The sequence below is a fragment of the Syngnathus acus genome, chromosome 14, assembly GCF_901709675.1.
Source record: "Syngnathus acus chromosome 14, fSynAcu1.2, whole genome shotgun sequence".
Taxonomy (NCBI): Eukaryota; Metazoa; Chordata; class Actinopteri; order Syngnathiformes; family Syngnathidae; genus Syngnathus; species Syngnathus acus.
In genome coordinates, this window is record NC_051099.1 from 5,681,092 (window position 1) to 5,699,881 (window position 18,790).

General features: G+C 42.8%; 1 protein-coding gene and 1 long non-coding RNA gene across 5 annotated transcripts in view; both read right to left on the bottom strand.

The window, feature by feature from the left end:
- The window catches only part of cadm1a (cell adhesion molecule 1a), a 146,912-nt gene that overhangs the window by 116,153 nt on the left and 11,969 nt on the right, over nt 1–18,790 (bottom strand). The window lies entirely within an intron of this gene.
- Nucleotides 9,505–13,767, bottom strand: LOC119133877. Its single transcript, XR_005100212.1, has 2 exons — nt 13,655–13,767; nt 9,505–13,595 (listed from the first exon to the last, which is right to left on the bottom strand). It is a non-coding gene; the product is annotated as an uncharacterized LOC119133877 (long non-coding RNA).

The following is an 18,790-nucleotide window of genomic DNA, read 5'->3' on the forward strand; positions in this document are numbered from 1 at the left end:
TCCTTTTATACTTTTTTAAATTTTGTAATGTTTGCATTAGGAAGGGAGCAGCTATCCGAGTTATGTTGTACAACTAAGTTGTAAAATGACAATAAAGGGCATTCTATTCTATTCTAAGTCTATCTATATGTTTTTAAAATCATTTCATTCTTGAACACTACATCGTATCACATTGTCTTTTATGAAATAATCACAAAGAAGGTCATTTTTCAACATGATTGCCATTTGGTGGAATGCGGTTCCCAACAGTAGAAGGATTTATTTAAAATAAAAAATAAAAAAAAACCGGCAACCGGGAGTTATTGGTTTCCAGGCTTCAAACTGTCATAAAGCCATAATGCACCAGCGATGGCGTCAACAGCCAAAAAGCTATACATAATGCATTGCATGAGGGAACGCCGCGCGGGGTTGCTCGCCGCGCGCCTCATTCTCCCGCAGATTTTGATGCATCAGCAACGCCGAGTCGCGCACGCTAGCCGCAGCTCGAGTCCATCAGCGGTGCTATTCATGGAGGCCATTAATGATTTATTGAATAACAAATGGTGAGTAATGGGAGCCTAATCCGTCATAGCGTCGCTGTAATGCTTTGTGGCTTTAAATGATGCTTTACCCATTTAACGTTCCAAGATTACCAAATTGAATTTCGCCATTGCTGGTGCATTAGATCAATTTCATTTTGGGATGTTTTGCTTACGGAGAGAACGCCATACCAAGTAAATTAGCGTATTTGCTCAAATAGTGGCAATTCCTCCCGTAAACGCTTCCATTTTCCAATTGCTACGAAAGATTATTGAAGAAACGGTTAACTGTTTATAATTTCCAAAATGTGTTTGTAAAAAATGTTCTCTTCATCTGCAGTTGATTAAATTATGAGCTGCAGTTTGGCTTTGAGCCGAGATGGCGCCACGTTGCGCAAACACCGTAAAGACTAACGACTTTTACTAATAGCAGGTAGATTACGTGTCATTTCCTCCTAACATTCTCAGAAAATAATCCATGTCGCCAGATGGGCCCGTAAAATGTTATCAGAGTATATGATTCGCCTTACTTTTAATTGCTTCTTCAAGGACAGTGAATACAAAAGAGGAGCTTCCAAGCGTTTCTGACCTACAAGGTTGAATAACGCAAGCAGACATACATTTTTTCTTTTCATGCGCCGTAGCCGATGTGTATGCAACGTACCGTAATTTTCGGACTACAAGTCGCGGTTTTTTTTCATAGTTTGGGTGGGGGCGCGACTTATAATAAGGAGCGACTTGTGTTTTTTTTCAAAAATCTTCAAAAAAAAAAAAAAGTGGAACCGCGATGTAGCAAGGGATTACTGTAATTTGAATTGCAAGTGACGTCAGCAGCGCGACGCGGCGTGGCGCGGCGATTGTTTACAAAAAGGACAAAGATTGATCACGGGATGACGAAGATGACGAAGGGCCCCACGTACTACCGGCATCATTAGCGGCTTTGTTTCTAAGTGACACGGAGGACGAAGAGTTTGAAGGATTTAAGGATTTGGAGTGACACAGAAGGTTTGAGAAACTATTATGGCTTTTACGCACGCCCGGTCCTACTCTACGGAGCTCTCTTTCACCTCCGTGGATAGAAGTCGGGGGCCGGCGCTCGGCCGGGTGGCTGTCCGGGTACGGTGGATGGGGCTCGGTCATGGCTTTTACGCACGCCCGGTCCTATTCTATGGATCTCTCTTCCACCTCCGTGGCTGGAAGTCCACGCCGCCACACGCCTGGAAGTTAGTTTTGTTAAATAAAGAGCCGTTTACCAAACCCACGTCTTTCCTTGTACTTTGTTAACGCTACAATATAGTTATATACTAGATTTGTGGAATAACGACGAGGCTGACGTCAGGGCGCACGCGCGGCGTTGTTGACAAGGGACGAGGAATTTGATCGATGGATTTAATGATTTAGAGTGCACAGATGGTTTGATAATATTATTGCTTATATAATAGTTATTTGATATCTAATTTCTATATCGTTATATGGGCCTGTGGAATATTTTGAAGTGCAAGCGCACCCATTGTTGACAAAGGACGATCGATGGATTTAATGAATTGGAGTGACAGATGGTTTTATAAACGTGTTATTTATGTAATAGCTTTTTTAATAACTCTGAATGTTACGTCAGGCCCGTTCTCAGCTCTTCGTTTGTGTTTATGTCACGTTAGCATACCTATCGTTTAGCCTGTTGGTGCTCGTTCATGTCTGTTGGACTTTGTCGAATAGATTTCCCCCCAAAATGCGACTTATGCTCCGGAGCGACTTATATATGTTATTTTTCACGTTATTGTGCATTTTATGGCTAATGCGACCTATATTCCGAGCGACTTTTAGTCCGAAAATTACGGTAAATATGTATCAAGCCACATCTCAGCATGGAGAAGCAACATGTAATGACCTACAAAAAAAAAAATCACACTAATGGATAGAGCGAACGTCTTCGGAATACCATTCAACAGCTGCGGCTGTTCTTTTGATGAGTGAAGCGAGGTATTATTTGCAATCTGTTGCCATACTGCTCGGAAGTAGAAAACAGCTGGGGCAAGCTGTAGAAATGCGGCACAAACTGTCTTGAAGGAGCAGTTGACTTACATCCAACACTCCAAATTGGACTATCCCAGTTGAACTGATCAAACAAAATTGATAATTTTTTTCGTCCGATCAGATTTGATGACTTCTGCTCCCCTCTTGGGCCAGAAGTTGAAGGATCATGCAGATGGCTCTGAGAGCTATTATCGTACAATTCCCAAGTTGTTGATTAATTCGGAGACTCTGGCAGGGATGAAGATGTTCTGCGGTACGGCGGACGGAAACCAAAAATCCCTGGTCCATAGGCGGCATGTGCCAAAGGGGGGAAGCAATATGCAAAATGATACCATTTGTTACTTGGGAGTCCCCTTTAAAGCATTTCACATGTGATAAATGATTGAAATGTGTTTGGAAATGTCCCACATTGCTGTCAAACTATCCTCACTTCAAATTACGCTCGCAGACATTAGCATGACAAATGTTGACATTTAGACTCTCTCGTGTACTTTGGAAACGGTGGTCTACTTTTAATTAAATCTATAGCGGTTCCAGTTTAGACCAATAAACAAGCTGTTCCCAGAGCAATTGGGTTGGTCGTCCCAAAAATTGCGCCAATACTTCATGTGATGCTCAGGAGACCAAGAGAGTACTTGTTGTCAAGCCAGTTAGCCGTCCATGCTAACAAATAACTGTTGTTTTGCCACCAACTGACCTTTATCATATCACCAACTGGAATGGCAGCACGTAATGAAAGTCAAAGCCATCGTGATCCTATGTCAAGTCGCGACTACATTTTCATTTCTCCACCGGCGTGACTGAATAAAAGGTTAACAATTAAGAATAGCTCAGTGAGATTCCACGTTTGCAAATTCTGGCACGCAACGAGCCCAGCGGTGCTATTTGCAGAACACCGTACGGGTGCCAAGAAGCATCAAAAATTCATCATCTCATTTTCTGTCCACCGAGGACTCTTTGATTCCTGGCGTCGAAGCCGCCCATCGCCTCAAATACACTTCGACCGCCTGCTTCATGTATTGATATTTTCTAGCAACGCTGGTTGAAAAGGCGAGTTGTGTCTGCAAAGTTCCAACCCAGTTGAAAATATCCACAAAGCGCACTGTGGAGTTAGCACGTTGCAAACTCTGCTGGTCCTTTGAGAGCCTCAGGGGTCAACGGGGGAACGCTACCTTTTGAAGAACTCGAGAAAATGGCACCATTGATGTCGGCTCAGAATACGAGCGCACCTCTTCTCGCTACTTCCAAGATTTTCACAAGCGTGGTCTGAGGCCTTGTGGGCGTGAAATGGTAGGATGGCAGAATGAAAGCTGGGTGATCAAACTTAAAAAGAAGCGACTGTTTGTATCAGTACCTACCCAAATACACGTTGCTTTATGTTTCTACTTTCACTCAACGAATCCAGACTAACAACCTTGACACGTAGAGCAGGTGCTCGAAACCAATACGTTTCACCTCTTCAACAAAGTGTCCCGGAATATTCGATGGACTGGAGAACCGGTTGCCGCAAATTCAAATAACGAGACATCCGGCTGTCCGGCGCTGTCTGCCTTGGCTACTCTGCAACAGAAATGAGAATAGGACAAAGCGGCGCTAAAAGCGTGGATTTCAATTTCCCCTTTTATTAATCCAAGCTGAAACTGAGATGATTTCTGCTGATGTATTGATGTGATACATTCCGTATTCATGGATATTCTTGTTTGCAAAGTGGACCACATAAAAGTATTGAATCCGATTGTCAGAATTTCCGCCGCGTATCCATTAGCGCATCACCTTGAATATGCCTTAGGTAATAGCAAGCAGAAATTCAAAGGTCGGATTTTTGGCTTGAGTGTCAAAGTGAGAGGAGATTTCAGGACAACGGAGCGCGCTCGCTGGCCATCTTTCATTCTACGCTGGCGTCAGATTGCACCTTCGCACATGCTCACTTTTGCCGAGCCTTTGTATGAAAATGCATTTTGCTGCAGCACTAGCAAGTCTCTCCTCCCTCCCCTGCCTGCCTCCCCCATCCTCACCCCTTTTTCCCCCTGCAGCTTTCCAGACAGATAAATGGGACGGAGTCAGACTGAATGAGGTTTTCTCGAATGATCCTACTTCCACACCGGCAAAACCAATTACCATGACTAAGATAAACCCCTCCAGCAAGCCCCCCCAACCAACACATACACGAGCGCACACACACTTTGGTGCCATCCGCCATTGTGTCCCTGATGGTGTGCATCTCCGCGAGACCCCTACAGGTCATGACTAAAGTCAAAAGTCGGGCTCCGTAACCACTTTTCTGTTTTACGTGACCAGGAGAGAGCGCCGGGCGTTTGAAAAAAAATAGCGGCACGTCTTTGGAAAAATGACATTTCCTCCCGTTGCCCCTTCATTAGCATTTCCTCGGCGTATCCTATAACGGAGAAATGTCACAAGCACGCCTGTAGGCTATAAGTCGAAGCGGAACCTGATGAGTGGCTCTTGTTTTGGTGCCAAACTCGGGGGCAGCGACCAAACCAGCCTCTGATCTATACTTCAAGCTGCACTTCCACTAACGGCATGATTAATGCCGCTGCAAGGGAAGGGGAAGAAAAAAAAAAAAAACCCAAAAGTACATTTTCCGCCTGGGCTGCAAAGTGCCACGTGGTACAGACACCACGCACGCATGTCCAATCGCGTCGCCAAACGTGCCTCGACATCAAAAGAGAAGATGCTACAATGTTTAGCAGCCGCTAAACAAACAAGGTGCTAAGTAAAATCAAGATATACTTGTCAAGATAAGAACGCTGGAAAATTTAATGCGATTCTCCGCTATCATGAGATTTAATCTTAAGGTCGATGCCCCAAACTAGAAGAACGAGATAGAACAAAACTGATTAGTGATGTGTTCAGATGCTTAGGACAAATCATTTCACTCAACAGAGGCATGTAACTAAACATATGAGCAAAAAAAAAAAGAAAAATCTTTGCCAATAAAACTCAGCAAACCCGTAGGCACCGTTCAATCCAGTAAAGGGATGATGAATGGCGTGTCAAACGACAAACACGGCAGAACGACATGAAAACAATATTTGGCGTGGCTGCGGGACGTGTGGCTTAAAACCAACAGCCTGACCGAGAACACCCTTCAAGTTTCAAAGCGCAATTTAAGTCTCCCCGGCTTTTAAAAAGGGCCAGCCGGATGAGCGCCTCATAGCCGCTTTACCCTCGGCAGGGTTACGGCGTCCGGCAACACGACCTCCTGCTCCGGGTTAAACTCACCTACAGACTATCAAGGAGCCGCTGGGTATTTGGCCGCTTGTGTTTGCAAAACATGAACCCTGTTAAATGAACTCATCTTTGTTGAACTACAAAAGAGCTTGGAAAATTGTACAACGAGTATAATAGGAAGACGTAGGGTTAAAGCTATGCCCAAAGGGAGGAGAGGAAAGTGTTTGATTCTGATATCACAGGCGTTGGAAGAAACATTCAACCCACACACATGCCTGCCTGATTTGTCAGAAGGGTTCAAAAGTTCTGAACATTGGTCTAGGTCAGCCCAATATACAGTAGTGAGATATAAAAAAGGGAATTTTAGATGGCAGGCACAAAGATACTAACTAACATTGCAAGTGGAGTATCATGGCTCAAAAACTCCCAGTCCGGACCTTTCCTATAAAACCCTTCCTTTGGGAGGGGGAGGGCTAGGGATGGTGATTAAAGATTAAAAGATTAAAGTCCCAATGATCGTCACACACACACCTGGGTGTGGTGAAATTTGCCCTCTGCATTTAACCCATCCCCGTGTGATTTCAATCCATCCCCTGGGGGAGAGGGGAGCAGTGAGCAGCAGCGGTGCCGCGCTCGGGAATCAGTTGGTGATCTAACCCCCCAATTCCAACCCTTAATGCTGAGTGCCAAGCAGGGAGGCAATGGGTCCCATTTTTATAGTCTTTGGTATGACCCGGCCGGGGTTTGAACCCACAACCTTCCAGTCTCAGGGCGGACACTCTACCACTAGGCCACTGAGCTGACCGAGGCCACTGAGTGACATGGGTGACATTAAACCAGAGTGGACAATTGGCTGGCTGTTAATTGACTAACCTTTAAAACCTCAGCAGCTTAGCATAGTAGATGAGCAAAACAATTACCGTACTTTCCGGACTATAAGGCGGTCAATGAATGGCCCATTTTAAAACTTTGTCCTTATATAAGGCGCACCGGACGATAAGGCGCACCATTAATGCATCATGTCAGATTTTTAATCCAAATCAAATCATTCTCCATTTTATCTTTTTTATTTCAACTTCAGACGCAAAAAATTACTTTATAATCACAAAATAATGATCCATAGTCTTTTTGATTCATGATTCATAGTCTTCAGCGGGCCACGTATGATTGATTTAATGACACAATGCTTCGGGCCAGTTTAAATTTAGGAATTTGGTCCATATATAAGGCGCACCGGACTATAAGGTGCACTGTCGGCTTTTGAGAAAAGTTTAGGTTTTTAGGTGCACCTTATAGTCCGGAAAATACGGTACAGCGACACGGAGCATTGTCGCCAATGACAAAAAAATACAGCTGTTCAAATTCAGCAAACGAAACGATGAATCGTTCATTGGTTCACCAAGAAAACTGCTGAGTCATGGAGAACTGATTGCGTCAGCAAGATGTAAAGTCTTTTCGTATTATTCTTTCCTATTTACACTTTTCTTTTCTTGACAGATGACAGAAATGCTGTGAAATGTAATCCAGACACCGTGACGATGCTTTTTTTTTTTTTTTTTTACGCCTGTGATCCACCTGAGGCTTTGCTCATTTCTCCAAGGGTAACAAAAGTTCAGCACTTGTGTGGGTCCTCCATGAGGAGGAGGGGAGGAAAGCGCGCCGCTGCTTATGTGCTAATCTGCAAACCCGGAGCCGGCACCGAGAACACCTACGAGCGAGGAAAATTCGCTACCGTTAAACTTTCAACCAGGTTGTCAGGGGATTTCAAAAAACTCCATTTGCGGTACACAAATGCGACTGACCGAAACAAAGACACAAATACTGCCAGATACATTGGTCAAAAACAAAAAGTATCATTTATACAACAGTGATTTTTAAAAACAGACCTTCGTTAAAACAAGTCAAGCTCCAAAAGTTGAGCTGTTTGTAAGTAAGAGCTTCAAGTTCTTTTGAAAGCAGATCCTTTTGAACATTCCTCCCACCCTTGCGGTCAGGAATTTCACATCAAATCAGAAATAATTACACGTCGGCACACTCGGTCAAAATGTTTGCCTCGGAGAGCTTCGCCAATCATGCCGCCGTCCATCAGGAGCTGAAGGAATGTTTAATCCGAAGATCTAGCGAGTGAATGGGCTTGCCTGCCTGTTATAAAATATCTGCATTCACTCATGGCCAAACACACACACACTCGCCAACGGGGCCCAAGGTGAAAAGCATTTTAAACAGAGCGACGTCGTCATCAGTGGGCAGGCGGGGCGTGAACACTCTTCACCCCGTGACCCCTTGACTCCGCCTTCCACTGACACGCTTTAAAGCGTTAAAGAATCCATAAGGTCCCCTTTCGGGGAATCCAATTTGAATGCGGGGCGAAACATAAAAGGCACAAGTGACGGCCATTTTGCGTGCGAGTCGGATGAGAGCCTCCAATCTGTCGCCAACGCCGGGCAGAACCGGGCCGCACTGGAACATTCTCCAGCACTTTGCCACCCCCGCCGCCACCCCAATTTCTCAAGAGTAATGTATCCCATCAATCCTTGTCAGGCGCAAATGCACCCGCAATACATTTTCTATTGGACACGGTCACTCGATTAGCCCCTTCAGCTTTACATAACCCGGCCGTGGAGAGGCGTGTCGGGGCAGACGTGCTTGACCCGCTTTGGCGTCGCTTCTAGACAGAACGGCCGGGCGGGCGTTCGGAATAACATTATACGGGGGGGGGGGGATGAGGAGTTGGCTCGACTGGCAAACGTCACCCTCGTGTTGTCATGACGATGTGTTCTGTGTTTTGTTCCGCTATCCCTCTATTCGACACTATTCTTGATTCCATTCCTTCCGAATGCATTTTTTTTTTTTTTGCATTAAAAAACTAAATAATGAAAAATACATCGCCCCATTATCTCAAGCGCTCTTCCTGCAATTTGGCAGTCTCCATTACCTTTTCCCCGATCGGCTCATTGTTTGCCAAAGTGCTGACGCCCTAATTTGTGCTATTCATCTATTGTTGTCGTGCTGGCTGGCTGATAACACACACAGCCAGCCCATTATGCATGTTGCCTTATCTTAAATTTAGGACGCAGCCTGCCACTCACTCGTTCAGACTTTGATACAAGAATACGCCGCTTTTTGCTCGTCGTACAAGCCCGACTCCCTCAAGGTCATCGATCTGTGCGAGAATAATTCTAATGATCTATATTCACCTTGGAGGAAGGCACTTTCCAACCGATTCCTAAAACAGGTTGAGTCAAACCACAATAAACTACCATATTTTCCGCACTATAAGGCGCACCGGATTATAAGGCACACCTTCAATGAATGGCCCATTTTAAAACTTTGTCCATATACAAAGCGCACCGGATTATAAGGCGCACCTTCAATGAATGGCCCATTTTAAAACTTTGTCCATATACAAAGATATATACATTTGGCCCATAGGCCAGACTTTGGACACGCTTGCTGTAGTGGCTCAATATTGGTCCATATATAAGGCGCACCTGATTATAAGGCGCATTGTCGGCTTTTGAGAAATTTGGAGGTTTTTAGGTGCGCCTTACTGTGCGGAAAATACGGTATTCCTGAGAGAAAGCATTTACAAGACTGCAAAGGCCTTCCGCTGTTATTCCTCGATCTTTTGAGCCAATTAGAAATCTGAAGAAAGTCACCTGGAGTATTTTTGGGATTATAAGGCGCAGTCTCAATGAGCGGCTCTATTTTTGGAAACCTTTCCAAACATCTTTGCACCCAAAACTCTAAAGACGACTTGTTTTTGTAAAATAATCTCTAAATTGCCAATTTTTAGTCAGTGTAAACGCGGCAGCCTCTTTACAAGCCCAGTCCAACCCTCGACGTTCTCAACATTCCACTTCATTTGGCAGTTTCGCACTATTAGACAGCAGTTATGGTGTAGTAGCATTCGACTAGAATGGCAGCAAAGTGCCTCGCAATGTGGTGGCGGCGGTAAATTAAAAAAAAACAAAAAAAAACAGGCCACACGCCTGCCGGTCTCGCTCATTCATTTGGCATCGGCCCCTCGAGATACTCATCTTCATAAACAAATGCGGCAAAGAGCCATTTAAACGCATCTATGCGCGGAAAAGGATCACACGTTCTTTTATATTATGCTCGCAGAGGGAACTTCATGTAAAGCATACAAGAAGGTTGCGTGGAAAGCCAATAAGTGGAGCAGGATTTTAGAAGTCCGTCTGATGATAAGAATCAGCCAATTCCAATCCTGAGATGTTGAACTTCATAGAAAGCTTCTTCCTCATTGGTAATAACCGAGAGCAGGTCGACAAGATGGTAATGACTTTTTCTTTTTGATATTTGTCCAAGCACCCCGCTCATAACTTGGAGCGCTCATGTCTCAAGGCAGCACTCAGTTCCCGAAACCTGTTGCTTTGGCGTAAGCGCCGCTTTTGGTCACCCTCTTCGGACTGGGTTAAAGATAATAAATTCAGGCTAGGGAGCTGGAGGCTGTCAGGGTAATTAAGTCGGTTAAAGTAAGGCCAAGCCACGATCCCCATGCTAAACAGGCCAGTCCAGCGACCTGAAGTTACCCTCACACTGGCGGCTTTGTCCGCTAAGCGCGAGGGGCTAGTCGCGGCTCAGGAAGCCGCCGCCACGCATAACGTTTAGCCTGCGGGGGTTACGCTAATGACAACACACCGCAGCGCCTCCAACTTCATTAGCCGTCAGTCCCGTAAAAAATATTTAGCGCAACAATACGAAATCCTGTCGGGAAATCGCACCTCTTTTTCTGAGAAGCTAGCATGTATTCCAAATTTGCGACTGCTATATAAAAACGTATCGCCTTAACTTGAGGGTGCTACAAGCATGCTAAGGTCAAACTAGCCTTTATCAGCTTGAATTTTGTCATCCTTTATTCAGTTGAAAATATGGAGGGGGAAATTCCTGATTGAAGCAAAGAGGTACGTTTTAATGAACGGCGTAACGGAGAAGGAGTAAACGACTGCGACGGCAGGCGGCAGATGTTCACTGCAGTGCTGTGCACGCTTGTCACTATTTGTTGAGCTTCATTTGCCGTCTTTTGTGTGACGCGAGGGAAGGTTTTCATTATCCATTCAAGAAGAGTAAGACGCACGGGCATATCTGAGCACCCCGCCCCTCCCGGTGTTGTGTCATGAAACAATTTTAACGCTAATTTTATGGTGCACTGCTTGAAAATAATTGCTGTCGTGAAAAAAATGGAGGGGAAAAAAAGCCACAACAATTGAGGAAATAGAGCTTTGCAATGCACTGCTACGTCTTATACAAATAAACAATAAACAACCAGTCAATGAAATTCACCACGCGTTTACAAGCGGCAACATATATGCATTGGATTTTAATTCAAAGTGGTAAAAAGCCTCATAATTGCATGAATTATAATAGCAAGCAAAACTTTGAATTCAAAATGTTATGTTCGTCCGGCTCAATATCTACAGTAGTCTCATCAACATGAGCTGATCTATGGTGTTTCATATTATATGTTAGCATCAAGCTAGCTGACTTTTATTAATATATGGTTCAGTTGAACATTTCAGTGCTTAAAATGTACCGTTTGCTTTTTTGCTTGTTTATTTTTTTAGGTCAGTAGACATCAGTTGAGAGGCCAGAACAGCTTGAAACAAACACACTTGTCCTCTTATTCAGCGTGGCTTGCTAAGTAGTAAACTATCCGTAAAAAAAATAAAAGAAAGCATCAACTTTCTTCAATTTGTATTCCATCTATAGGCAATAAAGAGAGGGAAGCAAATTCCCAAGGGCTGAACATTATGGTCATAGCGCAACTTGCACTGCCTGGGAACTTCCTACTTGGTCTCTGTTTAGGGCTGAAAATAGAAATGCCGTGCAGCTTCCCCTGCATTTATTTGTGACACAACGAGCGAGCGAGAAAGAGAGAGAGCCCAACTCTCAGCAAGCTGCTGATGGCTACAAATGAAATATTAATTTCATGAATACTAACGTCTGCTGTTTTTCTGCGACGCCAATTTAAATTCGACGTTTCCTCTTGAGGTGTTGTCTTTCGCCCGAAAAGTGTTTAAAGGATCCTGTGAGGGCGCTAACGGGTTTCATGCAAAAGCTAGCAGCTCGTTATTAAATACGGTGACAAATTGGTGTGAAAAGGAAGGTTTAAAAAAAGAAGCGTGGCAATACTAGAAAGTTATGTGCGCTTCAGTCAAATGTAACTCAAGATGGCATAGCGATTAAATAAGCATTCTGAATTCGGTCTAGTGTGTTGAATTGATGAATCACTACCGACATGAAATCAGCAAGAGCGAGACTGGAGTCAAAACAGGGATTGAAAACATTTAAGGATTTGCCCAAATTTATTAAAAAAAAAAAAAGCAATTATCAATGATGTCTTTGGGGTTCTTAATTATAATATTTTATATAGTATATATTAATGGAATGAAATTTATTTTAAATTCTCATTTAAAAAAAATAGATAAGGATTAAGTGTCACAAATGTAGTAATATGTTGCCACAATCAACATATTTTTCAAAAATGACCAAATAAAAGAAAAATCCTAATGCAGTTTCTGTCTTTAGAACTTTGGCAGAAAAAAAAAAAGGGCCTTTTCCAAAGTGGGCATTAATGGCAGTCATTTAGTTGGCAGTTATCAAAAAGTTATAAGTGGTCACGCTGGCCTTGAAATTCCAATTGCGAAATGTAATTTATTTTCTTCCCCCATTCTCTCATCTTCTTGTGCATGACTTCATATAACGCTACTTGCACATAAAGAAATACATAATTACAAGTAAGGGTAATTTTCCTCCCAGTCACGGTCCACTAATATCCTCAAACACATGAAAAAACGACATATAATTGCAAAGTAAACGCCAAACGAATCAACCTCTGCAAATCGTCATGAAAGAAGAAAAAAAAACAAAGAGCAGTCAAGGCTTATGTGGGCGCTCAATGTCAGTTATCAGCGCTGACCTTTTTCCTGTAATGGCAGCAGAGCAAACAATTCCATTACGGCTGCGATATCAAACCGGATATTTATTGCCGCTCGCGTTGGCAAATGACATCTATGAATGGAAAGGCCAAAGATAAAACTCCGGAATATTTTGGGGGATTGTTTTTAAGTACCCTCGGTCAAGTGAACAAAACTATGAGGCAACCAGAATGTTTTTTTCCACAACAGGTCAGTAAAAACACAGGGACAATCCACTCTACTTATTCGGCGACGCCCATGTCACTCACCACCTTTTAAAGCCATACACACTAAAAGTCACTGCCGAACAATAAGATGGCAACACCACAACAAACAAATAAATATACAGGATTGTGTTTTACCCAAACTTTTGGTTGATTTCTGAAAAAGAAAATTGGTACGAGTCAATATTTAAAGCATAAAGGTGGAGAAACAGGTGAAAACTAACAGCAAAATTAACAAAATCCAAACATCAGTTTCTAAAGAAGCTGTGGACAATGATGTTTGTATCAGCAAACAAAAAAAGAACTAACTAAAGCAAGGGAAGAAAAGCCGCACCGCAGCCAGCACCACATCATAGCATCTGCTCAGTGGCGCCCGAGGGAAGTCGTTTGAAAGTTGCTAACAGTGCTCGCCAGCGTCCTGGGAGCGCCAGTGCCGCTGCAACCGTTCCCCCGCTGCAACGAGCCCCATGCCGGCGGGGACACAATGCGCCGCACTGCTTGCTCCCTCACTCGCCATGCATCAACAAGAGTGCAAATTCAAAGGCGGGAAACCGTGACTCAAAACTGGACGAAACAAATTTCAAGGGCAAAAATTGACGAGGTCGTTTAACGGAAATGTTGGCGATGAGTCAGGAGGAATACAGCGCTTTTCTGTTTATCACTCAGACTGTCTCATCAGGTGAAATCAGCTCACTTTTTTTGGGACTCAATTGACATTAACATGCACAAATAATGCCATAAATCTTACATTGCTGTTTTTGGTCACATTTTCCTTTCAACGGACAGACTTTTTTCACAGTTAAGAAACATAACATAACATAACATAACATAACATAACATAACATAACATAACATAACATAACATAACATAACATAACATAACATAACATAACATAACATAACATAACATAACATAACATAACATAACATAACATAACATAACATAACATAACATAACATAACATAACATAACGGATGGATGGATGGATGGATGGATGGATGGATGGATGGATGGATGGATGGATGGATGGATGGATGGATGGATGGATGGATGGATGGATGGGAATAGAATAGAATATTGTGATGATTTTGCTTCAGCTTTGTTAGAGTTGTCGACTACCTGCCCACTAATGGAGGCAACGTCTCACGAGGTCTTGGGAATGTGTGCACTGGCTCCCTGGAGAGCGATGACTCAAACTGGGCTTGACGCCTGTTGCACAAGTACAGTCGAGCAATTTTTCCACTGTAAAGGCAGCGCTCCGGAAAAAGCGCCGAGCACACAGTTCCCAGCCAAAAGCGGCGGGTCCCGCGGCCCAAGGCCTTTAACCCCTTCCACCTCACCCCCACGTCCCCATGTGCTCAAGGCTGTAACAAAGAGCCGGGATGAAGGCTAGAACTGGGGCATGCTGGGGGGGAAACAATGCACAAACTCTACTCTCCCTCCACTTTGACCTGCTCATTCCTTTCACCCCCCCTTCCCCAAGTGTCCTTTCCCGCCATGCAAGCCACCCTCCCTTATGTCGTGACTACACCGCTAGCATGAATGACCTGCATTATTCTGCGTTTTAGGGGGGCTGGAGGAGGGGGGGGGGACTCTATTATCAACATGCTGCAGTATGTTTCACTTAATTGTTTGTGTTCATATCAACATGAATGGCAACAAGTACACTTTGTCCTCAATCTTAAAGCACCCAAACAATGTTTTTTTAAAATGAAGCACAAGATTAGCTAAGTACTCATGGTAAAAACAAACGTTATGATTCCCATTAGATGCTGATTTACTTTTAATTGCTTTAAAAGACCAAAGGTGTGAAGGTCATGTAATCCCGGCCTTTAGATCCAATCTATGCATTCTGACTTGGAACCTCGTGATTTATGTCAAGTCTCGGAAAGGTCAAATGAAGTCGTGCGAATATGTCCTTACCGCTAGTCTGTTGGGAAAAATGATCTAAAGTGCTGAGGAAATGTATCCAATTTGACTGACATTAAATACACTTCCAGAGTATCTACCTCTTGACATTCTTACAACAGAGTATGGCTTTGATTCCGTTGTAACACAAACTGTTAGGACAATATAGCTCACTTGCGAGCCAGCTAGCTGTTGAGTAGCTAGCTAACTTTGAGGGTCATGTTCATTAATGCGCCATCTTTACATTCCTTTTGTTTCGCTTCACTTGCACGATATATCTGAAACTCATTTGTAAATGTCATTTTGATTCACAACAGGTTAGCGGCACTCCTAAATCAAGCTACTCCAGTATTCCGAATTGTACGACTTGAGTGCAAACGAACAATGATCTGCCATGATAAGATTTAGGTTAGAAGTTCATTTGTGGAAAAGATCTTTTCATATTTGAATGAAAAGAATCCATCAGGCTCTAACCGAACATGAATAAATACAGAAATTGTAAAAGTACAACTATGCGCTACTGTTAACCTGCTAATGGATTTTAGCCACCTTTGGGCATCACAGGTAGGCACGATACCAGTTTTTAAAACATGCGAAATGAGGTGAAGCTTTTACAGGAAAAAGAACACTTTGCACCTGTCTGGTTGATAGACCCTTTATGTCTACGCACACCCATTTGTGTGTATGTGTGTGTATGTGTGTGTTTGTGTGTGTCACATGAGGATAGCTGCTCCAGCTGCTAACTTTTGAAGGAGAGCGATATCGATGACTGCTCACTTGAGTCAATGATAAAACAATGTGCAGGCTTTGGGCTCTCCACTAAGCATCGTCTTTGTGGCAGAACAGCCTGGCTGACTCTGCTTATTTTGGATTTGCAGCTTCTTGAAAGGGTCACAAGAGAATTGCGGATATACTTCAATGTATCTTTTCTATTTTGGAAATAATTTTAATTTTTTTTAGCATTAATATAGATTTTCTCTACCATTGATCAAAAAAATCACATTAATAATGAAGATAAACGCATTTTACTATTGTGATTTTTGAAAGAAAGTCATGTTATTGATATCTTTATTTCGAACACATCCAAAACAAAAAAGAGATAAAAAAACAAAACAAATAACACTTTAAAGTGCCATATATAAGTCCGTACAACAAACAAACAAACAATAAACCAACAAACTGATAAAATAAATAAATAAATAAATAAAGAATGCTCGAAAAGGAGTATGTTATGAAATAATCTGACAAGATTTACCACCGTGCAACAGACTGGCACTCCTAGCCTAATAGCATAGTTGCTAAAGTACCGTGTGATTGTTAAAAATATGTGTTTTTTGTTCTTTCCGTCTGTGTAGATTTGCGGTCATCCAGGTCACGAGAGGCCGCAAATCTTGATTCGAGGGAATTGGACTCGGGAAGCCCAAAGTGAAGAGTTTGGTCATGAGAAGCCGAATTCTTGATTCGAGGGAATTGGACTCCGGAAGCCCAAAGTGAAAAGTTTGTTCCTTAACTCGTATGACTTTTCTCTTAGTATGTAAGACAGTTATTGAAACTAAACTATGCAGCATAGCTGGCCATTTTCATTTCTTTTCCCAAAATCTGTAAGATCTTGACAAAGGTTGAGCGTGCTCATAAACACAATTAGAACGTGATTATGTAATGTGTGGCAAAGTGTGTCATGAATCACCCTCGTTGGTGCAAAGAGAAGTAAATTGTTTGTAATTGGTATTTTTATGGCCCGGTGGTAGGCTACCACTGGTAAGGAGAAGATTGTATTTGTTTGTTGTTGTTTTTTTTTGCCTGTGTCTTGAGAGCGTCGTTTAGAAACAATAAAGCATAATTAGAGAAGCGTCGTTAGACATTAGTGTGCGTTCATGGAGCAAATGAGAGCCAAACGTGACATTTATGCTTGAGAAGCGTGGTGGAAAGGATAAAACCAAAACGTGAATGACACAGACGCAAATTATCTCCGACGAAGATTTTACGAGAATTCTTGAGACGTGACATTTTTGGGAGTTCGGATCATTCAGAGAAAGATTCTTCCTGCCAATTATTTCTATATCTATCGTTAAGGATGCCTTTTTTGGGCGTAGCTCGCCTGGGATGGCCTCTCAAGCAAATCAATAAATATTACTTTTCAACTTCACTTACAAATACAAAAGAACAAGATTTTTTTTCCTGATATCTTTAGAGATATTTCACAATGATTCTAAGCGCTTTTCTGTAATAATGTTAAACACAGGCCAAGAGGTTAAATGTGTTTGCGTGCCAAAGGGGGGGCTTTTTCTTGCCCCCTAGCCTCATTCCACTTGCGCGGAATGTGTTGCGTAAGAATACGAGTGGACAAATTAATCTGTTCTTGTTTTGGAAGCTGCCATCAAAGACATTAATCCCGGCGCATGCTGCTGCGCTCCGCTTTAATAACGACCCCGACAGTCACCGTGCTGTTTTGCCGATTGCTTTATTCGCTTTAAAGTAGCTCTCGTCAGTTCAGTCATGGTCACGTTTCTCTCATGATTCTTCCGCTGCCTTGTTTTGCTTTCTTTGTTTTGTTTCTGCGTTGCGGTGACTCTTGTTTTCACCCATTTGTTACTTGGTTAGTTGAAATTGCGATAAACATCAACGTTGGAAGTTTGTTTTGATATAACTTTCAGCATCACAGTTAAGAGTGTAAATTCATTCTCGTCTAATTAACAGACAAAAAAAAAAAAAAAAAAAAAAGCAAATAGTCCAATTGCAGTGTCGCGGGTTTGTTGCCGCTAGCTAGCGCTGCAACTGGCGCCATTTTGATTTTAATCAATGGGAGTATCATTATCTTTTTCTGTATACTCCGTTTTGAATGACTACATTTATAGATTCATTTGAATTTCGCTGTTTTCAGTCTGGCATTCAACATTTCTTCCTTTGCAATGAATTTTCAAGCATCTCAGCCAGTTTTTGCACTGCCGAGTTTGAAATCTTTTTCACCGTTTGTGCATTGTAACTATGTTATTTTTCAAAATGGATGCTACCTTTGTAATTCATTACTCCTGGAAACTAATTACATTCCCTCGCCTATCTGGCACCAAAAGCAGAATAATACTCTTTGCATTGGAGACAAGGACAGTTACAATGATGTCACTGCGTTGCCGAGAGCAACCGGCAACAATTTGTCTGGAGATGGCCAGGTGGGTTTTCCACTTTAACCTGCGCGACATTTTCTGTCCTTGCTTACAGTCGTTGTTGAATGCACTCCGTTCGCTCTCCTGCGGATGGTGACGGGCTCCCGGTCAAGGTGCGTGCAACACGGCGGCGCACAATTGCGCTTCTTTAAACAAGCAAGGCCATTTGGAGAAGTTGCTTCTTGGCCCTGAGCTTTTCAGCGGCGGCGCCAGAACAAGGCCAGGACAAGTCTATTCATTGCACTCACATAACAAATCGGTGAAATACAAAGTTTTCAATCTCCATCGCCGGAGATTTGAAAGAAAAAAAAAACATACCCAAGACCCACACAAAACACCCACTCGCATGCATTCACAAAAAATTCAGTTCAACTAATTTTTATAGCTGGCAGAATAATGACAGCTGGCCATGAATCCATTGGGACCCTACCTACTTTTTTCAACTAACTTTCTCCTTCTCTAAAAAGAAATATATTTTTCAACTTTTAACTATTATACAATGCCACCTTGAGACTCAAGCTAAGTGACGACGTACTTGTAGCTTCTTCTTTAGCCAGAATAAAAAGCACAACACGGCTTTGAGACTCATTAATAAAAAGCAGAACAGGAACGGCGCCAATTTCTCCCTTGGCCAGCAAAGCGCAGCTTGAATCAACAGCACTTCCGTTTGGCCGCCATCACTTTAAGACGCCACTGACTATATACCAATCGATACAAACAATCAATCGACTGATCAATTTTTACAACCGTCCCTGATCAAGACGCTCACGCCGATTGGTTGAGCCCGAGAGATGGTGCAGTTTTAGAGAGCCTC